The following is a 14,982-nucleotide window of genomic DNA, read 5'->3' on the forward strand; positions in this document are numbered from 1 at the left end:
GCTGAGGCTGCTGCCTGAGCGCCCCACTCCCGCAGGCTGTGCTGGGCGACCTGGCGCCCCGGGCCTGCCCTGGCACCATGTGGGAATGCCGCCCTCTCCACGCACCGCTCCTCGGCCGGGCTTCGGGTTAGGTGCTCCGTGAGAGGGGGAGCCCACGGATCGGACCGCCACGGACTCCCCCAGTCCAGTCGGTCTGCCAGTTAGTGGCTCCCCCAGGACACGGCAGCCAGACGGTCGTGGATCTGTGATTCGGTTGCTGTTAGTGTAAAATGCCGCGTGGAGACCTACTCGGCCTGATTTTATAAAATGTCGCGGGTAAGAGGATGGTGTTTCTCCTGTTGTATTCTCGGGATAAAAGTCAGGTGTCCCGCCGAAACCGGTGTGGCTCAGTGGATAGAGCGTCAGCCTGCGGACTGAAGGGTCCCGGGTTCGATTCCGGTCAAGGGCATGTACCTTGGTTGTGGGCACATCCCCAGTGGGAGGTGTGCAGGAGGCGGCTGATCGATGTTTCTCTCTCATCGATGTTTCTAACTCTCTATCCCTCTCCCTTCCTCTCTGTAAAAAATCAATAAAATGTATTTTAAAAAAAAAAGGAAAGTCACACAGTAACTGACCAGCAGCAACAAGCGTAAAGGGTGTTCACACACACTCACACACTGTCACCCTCCTCTGCCCGCCCTGTACCCTGAATTCCCACGGGTGTCCCTGTTGCTTCAGCTGATGTGCAGGTGTGAGCGGTCGGCGCCCTGAGATGATCTGTTTCAGATACAGGCAGCGGCCTCCCGTGGGGGTGGCCCCGGGGCGAAGCGGCCTGGTCTGAGGTCACCCCTTCGGGGGCTCCCATCCAGGACTGACCGCGTGGCCCCGGGACAGCACGGCCGCTCCGAGTGACCCGTCACCTCTAGGAGCCTCTTCCCAGGACCCGGTCAGCGGCCCAGAGGTCACTGCGTCCACAGGCTGAGGGCCCCCCCGTTCTGCAGAGGCTGATGCATGGGCCTGGGGTTGGGAAGGTGAGGCCGTGTCTGGGGAGAGCAGGGCAGGGAGGAGTGGCCGGCATGTCGGGGGCAGCGGAGGGACCGGAAGCTGCATCTCCCATCGCGTTCCTGCTCCCCCTTAAGCGGCTCTTTGGAAAAGAATGTGCAGTGGCAGAAAAAAGAAAGGGGGAGAAAAGATCCAAGTCATGGCCCCCATACTTCCTGTGATCTAGGGACACAAAACTGTTCGCACTGGCCATCGCTGAGACCACGTTATGCAGTTATGCTTCCACAAGTCTTGGCTGAGAGGAGCAGGAGGGGCGGGGGGCGGGGGCGAGGGGGGGGGGGAGGCAGGGAGCTTCGTGCCCCCCTCCTCTGCCTGCAGCGGGGGGGGGGGGGCACAGGGCTCTCGGCACAGGCTGCCTCCCCTCAGCTCCATCGGGTGAGACTTCTGTTTTCGGGTTTGAGGTATTTGGGATGGGGAAGAATGGGAAAAATGTGCTTTCCCTTGCCTGGATGATTGCCACAGGCCCCGCTTTTGTTTAAATTCGTGGAAACTCATCGTTGCGGCCTGTGCAGTGGGGAGGCCTGGCCCCGAGAGCCTCCCTCAGGAGGATGCGGGCGTCTGCCCTTCGGGGAGCCCGGGAGGCCGCCGCGCAGGTCAGCACGAGGACACCGGGCCAGTGTGCCTGCTCCCCGCCGGGGACACGCGGGGCGTGCGAGGCCAGGCACTGTGTGACCGGCTCGCGAGACTCTGTGGCCCCAGAAACGAGGTGTCCCAGTCCCAGCCGGCCGGGGACGGCGGGGGGGGCGGCTGTGTGAGGGGGAGAGCTGAGGAGGGGCGGCCTGGAGGGAGTGAAGAGCCTCAACTTTCAAGCTGTGAGGCGGTGGGCAAACCTGTCCGTTCAGTACCTGGCGAAGGTCAAGTTCACTTAGTCATTCCACCCAAGACGACCTTGACCTTGTGACAGGTTCTGTGATGCCAGGCGGAGGCGCCGTGCGGCCCGAAGCCCCGTCCTATAGGGGAAGGAGTTTCATTAGAGTAAGTGGGTCCAGTTGCACAGAGCAGGCGGCTCTGGAGCAGGTGGCTCGGGGGGCGTTCTGCTCTGATCAGCGGTGGGACTTCCGTCAAGGTGCCTCAGATTATTATCTTTTTTTTTTTTTTTTTAAATATATTTTATTGATATTTTACAGACAGGAAGGGAGAGGGATAGAGAGTTAGAAACATCGATGAGAGAGAAACATCGATCAGCTGCCTCCTGCACACCTCCCACTGGGGATGTGCCCGCAACCAAGGCACATGCCCTTGACCGGAATCGAACCCGGGACCCTTCAGTCCGCAGGCCGACGCTCTATCCACTGAGCCAAACCGGTTTCGGCAGATTATTATCTTTTAACTGGAGGCCCGGCGCACAGAACCCATGCGCTCAGGGGTGGGGGATCCCTCAGCCTGGCCTCGCCCTCTCACAGTCCAGGAGCCTGTGGGGAAGGGGCCCATGCCATCCATTCCCCCCACCGCCAGCGGTGAGCCCGGCTTCTGGCTGAGCGGCGCTCCCCCTGTGGGAGTGCACTGACCACCAGGGGCAGCTCCTGCCTTGAGCGTCTGCCCCCTGGTGGTCCGTGCGTGTCATAGCGACCAATCATTCTGCCCGTTCGGTTGATTTGCATATTAGCCTTTTATTATATACGATATGTTTTTTATTGATTTTATTTTATTTTTTTTAAATATATTTCTTTATTGATTTCAGAGAGGAAGGGAGAAGGATAGAGAGAAACATCCATGATGAGAGAGAATCATGGATCGGCTGCCTCCTGCACGCCCCCCACTGGGGATCAAGCCCGCAACCTGGGCCTATGCCCTTGACCGGGATCGAACCTGGGACCCTTCAGTCTGCAGGCTGACACTCTATCCACTGAGCCAAACCGGCCAGGGCATATTTTATTTTTTTATTGATTTTAGAAAGAGAGGAAGGGAGAGGGCGAGGGAGACAGTAATTGGCTGCCTCCTGCCTGCCTCCTACTGGGGATCGAGCCTGCAACCTGGTGCTCTGCCCTGACGGGGGGTCGAACAGGTGACCTCTGGGTGCGTGGCATGGCGCCCCACCCGCTGAGCCGTGCTGCCGGCCGCAGTTTCCCAGGGTTTTAACCTGGTCCCCTCAGTAAAGAGGGCTCAGGAGACCACCAGCCTCAGCCCCACTCAGGGTCAGCTGGGGGTGCCCTCCGCACCCTGAGGCTCCTTCCCGGGGACTTCCGGCCCCTCCGCCTCTTGGGCCGGGATCTCCCCTCTGGAGGCGGGAAGCTTTTACCTCAGGGAGTGAATGACCAGCCCAGTGGGGGGGGGGGGGGGCTGCGTGCTTTTGACCTCTCTAGAAATAACGACCCCCCCACCTGCCCCGCAGGCAATGAGCCTCCAGTCTCCTAGGGGCGGTGCAGGGTCAGGGAGGAACCCGGCCCCCTCCCTGTAGCTCCCTTTCTTCCCCTGCTCCCAGCAGGGCAGCACGCAGGGCCCCACCCCAAGGGCGCGGTGGGTTTGGGTGTGGCGTCCTGATAAAACACTCTCAGCCCAGCCCTCGTCCCTGGGTGCTGGAGGTGGGGTGGGTGCTTCCCTGCTGGGGCCTGCTGTGTCCTTGGGGTGTCCTTGGGTCTCCCTGGGTCCACAGTGCCGGTGGTGCGGAGGGAGAGCCTTTCCTGGAGTGGCTTTGAGAGCCTGCTGCCCCCTCCCCAGACCTCTGCAGTGGGGAAACGGAGGCAGAGATGAGGGGGGGCCCTGGATCTTGGGGATGCTGGCATCTGCCTGCCTCCACTCCTCTGAGCATCCCTGTGCCTGGGCCCTTCGGTCCTGCCCGCCCCTTGCCTCTCTGGATCCTGCACCTTTGAAGAAGTCACATGACCTCTAAAGTCTTCCCTCCCCCCCTCCAGGGGCCGGACCGGGAGGGGTTCCCCGTGGCTTTCTGTTTGCAGGACCCCAGGGGGCTGGAGGCTGCGGGCGGGTGGGCAGGGAGTGTCCGCCCTGAGCACTGTCCTCGGCCAGGGGAGGAGGGCGGAGGGCGGAGGGAGCGGAGTTGTACGGGAACCACCCTCAGCCCGCCCACCCGGGGGGCAGCCGCAGGAGCACTCGGAACGGGGCTGCTCCATGGGTCCCACAGTCCCCGGCCCCCACGGGGAGGCCCCTGGGGCGCACGGGACCCCGGCCCGCCCGGCTTGGCCGCATTGTTAGGGCGGCGAGGCCAGGTGACCGGCCAGCGCGGCGCAGGCGGCGCGATTGCCCTTCGCGGCCTCGAGGGGGCCCTGCGGCGGCCGCGAGCCGGGAGGACCGCCCGCCCGCCCGCCCGCGCGCGCTCTGCTCGGCTGCTCGGCGCCCAGGCTGCTGCGCCATCGCCAGCGGGACCGCCGCTCGCCAGGTACCGGAGGGGCCTCGCCGCCCTTTGTTTCGGGTCCGGCGCTGCCTCTGCGCCCTGGGGAGGGGGTCGGGGCGCGTGGGCAGGGGAGTCGGGGCGCGAGGGGACCGGGCTCGGCCAGGGTCCGGGACGGGGTTGTGGAGACCTGGTCTCGGGGCGCGGGGAGGGATTGGGGCGCGCAGGGACTTCCTCGGGCGGGATTGGGGGCCGCGGGCGGAGGTGGGGGCACGGGTCTGGGTCTGGGTCTGGGACGCGGGCCGGAGCGGCGCTGTGGCAGCGCCCGAGTGGACTTCACTCTCCAGGACCGACCGGGGAGTGCGGGGCGGGGAGCCGAGCCGGGACCCGCCACGGGGACGCGGGGCACCCCCTCCTGCCCGGGCCGCAGTCTGCGAGGCGCGTCTGTCTCCGCTTTCCCGGTGGTGGGTGGGCAGGAGGGAGGGCCCCCGCCTTCCCCAGGAGCCGTGGGCGGGAGGGGGCGGCCCGCCACCTGTGGCATGTGCGGGGTCCCCGCGCACCCTGCGCCCGTCTGGGCGGAGTCGTTGGCTTGAAGTGACTGGAAAGTCGGTGGCGGGAAGGACAGACCCCCCTCCGTTCCCCGTCGGCCAGCGGGCAACCCCACTCTCTAACACGTTGACATCAAGGCGCCGGTGTGGGGCGGGAGCACCTGTGTGTGTAGGGGGGGCGGGGGGGGACCTACAGATCAGCCGCCCCGAGGGCTCCCCGGCCCTTCACAGCTTTGATCTCCTGGCAGTTCCCGTTTCTCTTTGGCTCCTGGTAATGATACGAGGCAGGACCTGCCAGGGCTCTCACCCTAAGTGAATGCGGTGTGGAAGTCAGGGCCCATGCCCAGTGCACGCCCTGGAACCGGCTTCTGTGCGATTCTTTGGTCTGTGACTTCCTGAGGTGCAGGCTCGGCGCCTTTGGAACTGATGTGCTTGTCCTTGAGGGCCTGTCTTCCACCTGGGGCCCCCGGGAGCTTCTATTTGCAAATCAATCAACAGGTATTGAGAAAGGCAGTTCTGGGAGGGCCCGCTGGGCCGAGGGGGAGGGCCTGCTGGGCCGAGAATCTGGGCCTCGGTGGGCAGTCCTGCCCTCAGGACAAGGTGGTAGGGACCCTCCCGTGAAACAGAACCGGTCCGGCCTCAGACACAAAGTCATGGTCTGGTGGGTGAGTGTTTAAGCTGAGGGGCTCTCGGCCTGCGTTCATTTCATCCAAATAACAACCCTGGGGGGGGGCAGCTGGGGTTAAGATCCATTTTGCAGATGTGCAAACTGAGGCAAAGACGGTGGAGCGGGGTGGTGTGCCAGGGATTCGGCCAGGACGGTGGGTGCCCAGGCCTGCTCCCGTGGGGCCTGCACCTGTCCAGGTGAGTGGATCCCACCCTCACGGCAGGCCCCCCCTCGGCGGAGCCCTGCCGGGATCTTTGTTTACAAATGCAAATACACTGACTTTACTGAGTAGCTTCAGGCACCTCCTGGTTTTAAATGGAGCCGCTTGCGAATGTGACCCTGGGAGCTAAAGGTCACTGGGTCGGAGTCGGTGCCTGGGTTGTGGTCTTGCTGGTGTCGGGGGTACACACGGTCTGGGAGGGAGGCAAACTGGCAAGGGCAGGGAGGGGAGAGGCGAGGCCGAGATGGGAGCATTTCTGAACCAGCACGCGTGGAGGCCCCTCTCAGGGCCAGGGAACCGAGGAGGAGGGGCGGGGCCAGCCCTCCGGCTCTGTCTGCCCTGCCACCCTCCCACCATCCTGGCCGGAGAGCTCAGGTGGGAGCCGTGATGTCCCGCCACCACCTTGCTCCCTACCAGCCCCGCCCAGTGTCCCCCACCTGCTGTCCCAGACCCCTGCTGGGGGCTGCCCCTGCTGGACAGGAGGGAAGGGGCCAGGGGAGGGAGGTGGCCACCGCCTGGGCCACTGTTAGGAGCCATAAGCGTCACTGAGGGATTGACGGTCATCATGGTGACCCCTAGACCTTTAAAAAGAGTGATAGTAATTTTTTTAAAAAAGAAGGCAGTGACCCGGAATGAATATATTTTGCCCCAAATGGGCTAAATAATAAAAACGTGTGTGTGTCTGGTGTCCCTGTCAGTGGCCATGAAAAGGCCCTCTGGTGGAGCAGCTTCAGAGCCACCACCTCCGGGCGATAGACCTTGGCTAACATGTCCCCTGGGTAAGCAGCAGGACCTCTGCTCCCAGCTCGGTAACCTGGCAAGCACCGAGCCTTCCTTTGCCCGTGGGGTCACTCACGCGGACCCTGCGGCTCGCTGGGCGTGACCCGGCACCCCCGGCCTTCAAGGCGTGGCTTTGTCTCCCTTTCTTGGAATTGGGCAGAGACTCCCTGAGCTTAAAAAAACGTGCCTGGCCCGGGGCGGGTGGTCCAGGGCGGGTTGGGACCCAGATGTGTCTGGGGACAGAGCCTGGGCCTGGCCATCGTCCACAGAAGGTGAGGACCCCCTAGGTCTCTAGGGACCCGAGCCTGCGAGTGTGTGGGGGGGTGTGGTGCTGGGGGGGTGCTGAGTGGGGTCCCCAATTGGAACCCAGGTCCCACTGCAGTGCTGGGACTTCTTCTACGACCAGGGGTCTCCAAGGTCCCCCCACCTGTCCCGCCCCTTTCTGGGCAAAGTTTTGAGGAGCCTGGGGCCACAGTGGCCAGGGTTCCTGCCACAGCTGCTTCCTGGGGGAGGAGGGGGGTGGGGGGGGGTTGCGCCCCCCTGCACGGCCCCTTCCTTCCTCCGCAGCTCTAATTCGGGCTCCATGTCGCACGTGGTGGCTGCTGCCTTCCTCTTCCTCTGTCCTGGGAGAGGGGAGCTCCCCACACATCCTCTGCTGCCGGCTTTGTCTTCACGTGTGTTAGACTCAGGGCACCCTCTCCGGCCTTCCCGTGGCCGTCCCTCCGGCCAGTCTGTTCCCCCTCCAGCCAGGCTGTTCCCCCTCCAGACCAGGCTGTTCCCCTCCGGCCAGTCTGTTCCCCTCCGGCCAGGCTGTTCCCCTCCAGGCCAGTCTGTTCCCCCTCCAGACCAGGCTGTTCCCCTCCAGACCAGGCTGTTCCCCTCCGGCCAGTCTGTTCCCCTCGGCCAGGCTGTTCCCCTCCGGCCAGGCTGTTCCCCCTCCAGACCAGGCTGTTCCCCTCCAGACCAGGCTGTTCCCCCTCCAGACCAGGCTGTTCCCCTCCGGCCAGGCTGTTCCCCTCCAGACCAGGCTGTTCCCCTCCAGACCAGGCTGTTCCCCTCCAGGCCAGGCTGTTCACCTCCAGACCAGGCTGTTCCCCTCCGGCCAGGCTGTTCCCCTCCAGGCCAGGCTGTTCCCCTCCAGGCCAGGCTGTTCCCCTCCGGCCAGGCTGTTCCCCTCCAGACCAGGCTGTTCCCCTCCGGCCAGGCTGTTCCCCTCCAGGCCAGGCTGTTCCCCTCCGGCCAGGCTGTTCCCCTCCAGGCCAGGCTGTTCCCCTCCAGGCCAGGCTGTTCACCTCCAGACCAGGCTGTTCCCCTCCGGCCAGGCTGTTCCCCTCCGGCCAGGCTGTTCCCCTCCAGGCCAGGCTGTTCCCCTCCAGACCAGGCTGTTCCCCTCCGGCCAGTCTGTTCCCCTCCGGCCAGGCTGTTCCCCTCCAGGCCAGGCTGTTCCCCTCCAGGCCAGGCTGCGCCCCGCACAGGGGACCCTCCAGGTGGGTGCCAGGGTCGCCCCTCATCGTGCTGTAGCGCCCGCGAGTGGTGAGCATGGGACCCGGCTCTCCAGGTCTGAGGTTCGGAAGACACAGAGAGGAGTGTGCCCGGGACACAGCTGGGGTGTCCTCCCGCCCCACAGCTGGGATGGGGAGCAGCCCACATCTGGCTGCTTCGCCCCGGGGCCAGGCTGGGCCGTTCGCGGGCGGGCGCCTGCGGTTCGGCACACATTCTCCCAAGCTGAACAAAAGGGCCCCATTGACTGGGTCCTGGCGCGCTGCTCCGCCGTAATCCATCACCTCCCTGAGCGCCCCCGCCCCACGGGTGATTCTGGACGCGGATCAAAGGTACAGTGCAGGCTTCAGGCGGCGGCTGGGAGGGGACGGCCGGGCCCAGCAGCCACACACCGGGTAAAGCGGCCCTTTGTCACGGTGACTGCCCGCGGTCCCCTCCCTGCAGCCTGGAGACATGGCCGGCTCTCGGGGACTCACCACGCGCTCGCTGCCGCGTGTGGTTTTGAGGGATTGGGCTGTTGGTGCCGCGTGTGGCTCTGGGCCCTTCCTCACTGGAGTCCTGGATCTCCACAGCCCGGGCCCTGCTGGAACTTCCAGTCCCTCCTATCTGATCCCAGGGGCAGGCCTGTGAGACGGCTGGAGGTCGGGGTGCGGGGCAGGGGGGCAGCGAGCCGGGGGTGACCCAGGACAGGCCCGTTCCGGCGTCCTCTCCTCTGGAAGGTCGCAGGTGGGGACGCCGGGCAGAGGCCTCGGCTGTGCCTGGTGGGGCTGGGGGGGCTGGGGGCTGTCTCCTGTGTGACTCAGGGCAGGAGCGTCTCGGATCGTGGGATAGAACAGCCGGATCCGGCCCGCCGGCTGTAGTTTGCCCAAGGCTGCCTTAGGGTCATCGTGGGGCAAGGGCCGGCTAGCCATGTCCTTGGAGGGACTGGAAGGCCGTTGGAGGTCAAAGAACACACACTCCTTTTGATTGTGATAAAGTACACGTATCAAAAAATGTGCCACTTTAATCCATTTTTATTTTATTTTCAAAATATTTTTTAATTGATTTTAAAGAGGAAGGGAGAGGGAGAGAGAGTTAGAAACATCAGTGATGAGAGAGAGTCATTGACCAGCTGCCTCCTGCACACCCCACACGGGATGGAGCCCGTGACCGGGCATGTGCCCTGACTGGGAATCGATCCATGACCTCCGGGTTCATAGGTCGATGCTCAAGCACGGAGCCGCACCGGCCGGGCCCCGTCGTTTTTAAGAGCACAGCTCAGTGGCACGAAGTACTCTCACATTTTGTGTGGCCGTTACCACGTCCATCCTCAGCTCATCCTCCTGCGAAGCTGAGCCTCTGTCCCCATCACTCACTCACTCCCCCCCCGCCCCCGCCCCCGCCCCTGGCACCACCGTCTCCTTTCTGTCCCGATGAATTGGCTGCTGTAGGGCCTCCTGTGAGTGGGCTCACACAGTGTCTGCCCTGTTTCCTCAGCATCAGGTCCCCAGGGCCCACCCGTGCCGTGGCAGGTGTCCGTGGCCTTTCCCTCCGGCCGCATGCTCTGCGCCGCGTGGTGGACGCATCTGCGTGTCACTCGGGTGCTGAGGGGCTGGGTGGCTCCCGCGCTTTGACTCTGCACCCGTGGGCTCACCCCCGGGGCGTGAGCACAGACTCTCTGAAGCCCCTTTATATGTGTGGTCCAGCACGGTCATGGGGTCCCGCCCGTGTCCGCTCGTGTCTGCCCGTGTCCGCCCGTGTCTGTGCGCTGGGCGGGGAGCCTGCGGCCAGGCCCAGGCGTGTCCCCGGTTCTGCCGGACGGTGTAAACGCCGTGATGAGTGCGACGAAGAAGTGGGAAGAATGGCTGTTGCTTGGTTTTATTTCCCATTAAAAGGCCCCATCGGTCCTCTTCCCGGAGACCGGCTTCAGTTTGGTGGATGGTCCCGCCCGGGAGCCGCCGCCAGCGCCTGCGATCGGGGAGCAGCGACTCGGCTGCCCCTGCTTCTCCGTTTCTCAGGGAGCAGACCGGCCTGCCCTGGCCTGGCCCTGGGACAGGGTGATGGTGACACGGCCGGCAAGGCCTGTGCCGGGGGAGGCCAGAGCGGCGGGCCCAGACCCAGGCCATCTGGTGGCCGCTGGTTAATTTTTACCCGGAGAACATGTTCCGGCTCCGGCGGGAAGGCCAGCCCCGGCCCTGCCCCGCCCGGAGCCCCTGGGCCAGGATGCCGACTTCCTGGGCGTTTGCCGAGGTGTGGGGGGCGGGCAGGGCACCTCCCATCCACCCTCGCCACAGGGCTCCCTGGCCAGGAGGCTCCGGGCCCGGCTTCCTCGGGGGTGCTGCAGGAGCTGAGGGAGAAGTCGGGGGGCTCTGTGGCCCAGAGCACAGCCCGCAGAGGACAGGGGGTGGCCAGGCTGAGGAAGAACTGTGGGGCTTTGAGGGGTTTTAGTTCTGCCATTTGGGGTGAGAATGGGAGAACCCTGAGGCAGGAAAAGCATTCCCTCCCCCCCCCACCCTGTTCCTGAGGAGGGTGGTGCTGAGCCCCCAGGCCTTTGGCACCCGGGGTGCTGGGTCCTGCTGGCTTGAGGAGCTGGGTGCAGCCACAGTGGCGGGGCCTCACACTCGGGGTCCCCCCTTCCCCGAGGAGAGTCCAGGACCCCGCCCTAAGGAGGGGGCCCTGTGCTGGGGCTGCGCGGGGAAACCTCTTAGCACCTGAGCCTCGTTTTCTAAAAGCGGGGCAGCATGTGCACCCCATTTCCACAGCAGCCGGCTGCCCGGGTCCCGCTTTGCCCTTGCTGCCTGTGCGGTGGTGAGGGTTGGGCGAGCTGAGTGGCAATGACCCTCCGCACCCCCGTTTAAATCAGAATACCCCCAACACAGGCCACGGCGGGGGGTGGGGGGAAAGTGGAGCCCTCTTACAGCGTCTGTACCCGCTCCCAGCCGAGTGATGGCTGTGCGTGTGAGGGTCTGGCGGCCCCCCTAGCCACGTTCCCTCCGCGTCCCCCGGGTAGACCCCCTGGGCAGGGACCCCAAGCACCCTGGCCCCATGCTGCCTTTCCGGCCACCCAGGGGGCCTATCCTGTGTTGTCTGGGGTCGGGGTGGGGGGCGGGGGGACGGGCGGGGTGCCCTGCGTTCCTCTTGTTCTCACTGAGGTCTCGGCTCTTCAAGGACAAGGGCAGCCTGAGGCTTCTGGTGTTCTCCCGTGATAAGAGCTGGGGAGGAGCTGTGAGACCTTGGACAGGCGTGACCTCACGCATGACCTTGGACGAGGGTGACCTCCCTCGGAGCCTCCCCCATCTTCTCATGGGAGACCATCTCATACCCCCACCCCCCGTGGGAACCTTCTGGAGGCTGATTCTTCTCTTCTGGAGGAAGAGAGCGAGGTGCCCCACCCCCCCACTTCCTCGGGGTGTCCGTGAGCTTGTTGGGGCCGCCCTCCACTCTGTTCGCTTTCCGAGGCGCCCCCCATGCCCCCACAGCCTCCAGGAGGCAGCGCCGTTGCTTCCCGGGAAAGAGCCGCGTCCGGTCCTCACGTTAGTGGGAGTTGGGGGGACGGCGTGGGGAAGGCAGGAGCGGGAGCCCTAGGGGCCACAGAACGAAGCCCTGGCGTTCCTCGTGGGGCGAGCCGTGCTCCCTGTGTGCTGTGGGGGGTTCTGGAGTCCACCCTGCGGAAGGGGGGCATTTCCCGTGTCTCCTGCTCAGAGCGGCCTCCGGCCTGGACAGACTCCCGGGGTGTGACCCCGCCTCACGGTGAGCCAGGGCGTGTCCTGCAAACGCTGCACCAGCAGGCTCTTCACCTCGTCACCCCCCGCCCTCAGCCCCCCTCCTGCAGGAACGGGGTGCACGCCGGCTGCCGATCGTGGTCACAGTTCTTGCTTCTGGGCAGACCCAGTTCTGGGGGGCTGCGGCCATCTGCCACGCAGCACGCTGGTGTCGGTAGCTCCCCTTTCAGAGGACTGTGGCTGCATCCCAGGCCCCGCCGGCCCGGCCCAGACCTTGCCCATGCTGGCCCGTGTCCCCCCACTGCTGGCCCGTGTCCCCCCACTGCGGGCCCGTGTCCCCCCACTGCTGGCCCGTGTCCCCCCACTGCGGGCCCGTGTCCCCCCACTGCTGGCCCATGTCTCCCCCACTGCTGGTCCGTGTCCCCCCACTGCTGGCCCAAGTTCCCCCCACTGCTGGCCCGTGTCCCCCCACTGCTGGCCCGTGTCCCCCCACTGCTGGCCCGTGTCCCCCCACTGCTGGCCCGTGTCCCCCACTGCTGGCCCGTGTCCCCCCACTGCTGGCCCGTGTCCCCCACTGCTGGCCCGTGTCCCCCCACTGCTGGCCCATGTCTCCCCCACTGCTGGCCCGTGTCCCCCCACTGCTGGCCCGTGTAGTGAACGTGGGCAGTCTCGGCGTCCCTAGCATCCTGTGCTGAGCCCTGCGGGGCATCTGTTCACGCACCTGGGCCTGTGGCTGGGGACGGCGGAGGCGGTGGGCGGGCCGCATTGATTATTGATGTCCCCCCCCCCCCGCCAGCACCCGCTTTGTTTCTCCCTTTGTCACGTGCTCACTGCCTTCGTGTGGCAGCCACCTGTCTCGGGGTGTCAGCCTCAGGCTCGGAGGGAGGGGGCTCACCTGGTCGGGAGCAAGCCTCAGTGTCCCCAGCTGCTCAGTGGGCGGCTGGCACTGGCTCTGCCCTTGCACAGGCTGGCACCCGGTGAGCTGCAGCCGTGCCCTCTTTTTTAAAAAAAACATGTATTTTTATTGATTTCAGAGAGAAAGGGAGAGGGAGAGAGAGAGAGAGAGGCATCCATGATGAGAGAGAATCATGGATCGGCTGCTTCCCGCACACCCCCCACGGCGGGTGGAGCCCACAACCCGGGCCTGGGCCCTGACCGCCTGATCAGTAATCGAGTCGTGACCTGCTGGTTCCCAGGTCGATGCTGAGCCCCTGAGCCGGCCGGCCGGGCGGCGGTGCCCTCTGAGAGGCGCTCTGCACGTGCCTGAGCTGAGGTCCCTGTGTTGGGCTTTTTTCCTTCTTTTATGATTGCTACCCCTCGGCCTGGCCTGCGGGGACGGGCGGAAAGCAGCCCCGGATTGGTCCAGGGCACGTCCCACCCATCTCGCCCAGCCCCGATCAACCGGACCCCAGCAGCAAGCTAATCTACCGGCCCTAGCGACGGGTCGAAGGGTCGAATGAACGGTCGGACACTTAGCATAGGAGGCTTTTGTTATATAGGGTTTTTTAGTTTAAAACTTTTTTTTGTTAACCCTCACCCAAGCATCATTCTCCCGTTGGTTTTTTTAGAGGGGCAGGGGGAGAGAGAAACGTCAGTGTTGGAGAGACACGCCGGCTCGTCGCCTCTCACCCGACAGGCTGGGGAGTGAACCTGCAGCTCAGGCACGAGCCCTCGTGTCCTTGACCGGGAATCAAACCCGAGACCCTCGTGTGTGTGGGTCGACGGGCTCACCACACTGGCCAGGGCGGGCTTGTGTCCGTCCCGAATGCCTTCCTGTGTGATAAGTTCCAAGCCGTCCCCAAGGGGAAGGAAGAGGTGCTGACACCAGCAGCCAGATTGGGCGTTGATCAAGCTTTGCCATCCTTGTCTCCCCTGCCCGCCCCCCCACCTTCTCCCTGAGGAATGGGACCAGCGTGGTCTCCGCCCCTCAGCCACCTGCACCCTCAGCCACCTGCACCCCCTGGGAGTCACGCACTCGGCTCCCACAGCTGCGGTGCCTAACCTGACCCTGGCCAGGGCAGTCCCTGTATTCAGGTGTCCCTGATGGCCTCGCTGTCCTTCCCCGCAGGCCCTCAGAACCGCAGGCTAACGAGGCCCCGGCTGATGGCCTCGCTGCTTCCCGGCAACAGACAGCAGCCTTCGGAGCCCTGGGATTGATGTCGGGGGGCCAGGGGTCATGCCCTTGACCTTGACCGAGGCCTGAGGTAAGGAGAGCAGGAAGGCCATCGCCCGGGCTGGCGGGACTGGCCCCTGGCCCCGCCTCTGGTCCCCGCGCCCGTCAGCCGTGAGAAGGAGTGTGGGGCCCCGCGTCTGCGTGTTCACTTGGATGCACCCACCGTTGTCTGTGTGAATGGAAGTTGGCACCTGCGACTTCCTGGGGCTCCCCTGGGGTGTCTGGGCTCCGGGGGGGCGGGGGGCATCTGGCTGGTTTCCCCACGGCCTGGCCCACGAACTGTTCCCTGGGGTGGGCCCCCCTGAGGCTGTGCAGAGTCCCCTCCTGCCCCGGTTCTTGGACACAAACTCCGACCTATGGGGGGGCTCGGTTTTCCCTCCAGGTGCACAGAGACCCCACGAGGAAGCCAGTGGGCAGGACAGAGGCGGGACGGGCATGAGGCCATCCCCCACCCCATCTCTGTCCTTCCTCTGTGCACACGACGCCTGCTGAGTGGGGTGGGGGCGACTGGGTCCCAGCTCTCAGCGAGGAAAGAGTCTAACTTCACAGGCAGGTGAAGGCAGGTGGGCGTGCACCCCACTTCCTGGAAGGAAACCCTGGTGGCCTCTCTCTGTCCTCTTCGGCCGGGCTGGAGGCACTGCTGGGGAGGGGGCACCCAGGGTCGGGGTGCCTGGGGCGTGGAGTGGGACCCTCTGGAAGAGTCACGTCGTCTTGAAAGGAGGGGAGCGGCAGGGAGATTGCCTCTTGCCCTTGGCTAAGAGAAGGAGGGAGAGCGTCTGCGAGGAAGCGTCCTGGCGGGGTTACCTGGCGGGGTTACCTGGCGGGGTTACCTGACGGGGTTACCTGGTGGGGGTTACCTGGTGGGGTTACCTGGCTGGATTATCTGGTGGGGTTACCTGGTGGGGGTTACCTGGCGGGGTTACCCGGTGGGGTTACCTGGTGGAGTTACCTGGCGGGGGTTACCTGGCGGGGTTACCTGGCGGGGGTTACCTGGCGGGGTTACCTGGTGGGGTTACCTGGCGGGGTTACCTGGCGGGGTTACCTGGCGGGGGTTACCTGGCGGGGT

The 14,982-nt window shown here is 65.0% G+C and overlaps 1 protein-coding gene across 5 annotated transcripts in view; it reads left to right on the forward strand.

Moving 5' to 3' along the window:
• Positions 1-4,104: 4,104 nt before the first annotated feature.
• The window catches only part of TNS3 (tensin 3), a 127,636-nt gene continuing 116,758 nt past the window's right edge, over positions 4,105-14,982 (forward strand). For 2 of the 5 annotated variants that reach the window (XM_080666954.1, XM_080666955.1), the window contains exon 1: positions 4,105-4,375. The gene's annotated coding sequence lies outside the window, so the exon portion shown is untranslated. Of the gene's footprint in view, positions 4,376-13,802; positions 13,948-14,982 lie in introns of those variants that run through there. The other 3 variants (XM_080666952.1, XM_080666957.1, XM_080666953.1) reach the window with 3 other exon arrangements.

This window comes from Plecotus auritus (genome assembly GCF_963455305.1).
Source record: "Plecotus auritus genome assembly, chromosome: 4".
NCBI classification, from domain to species: Eukaryota; Metazoa; Chordata; class Mammalia; order Chiroptera; family Vespertilionidae; genus Plecotus; species Plecotus auritus.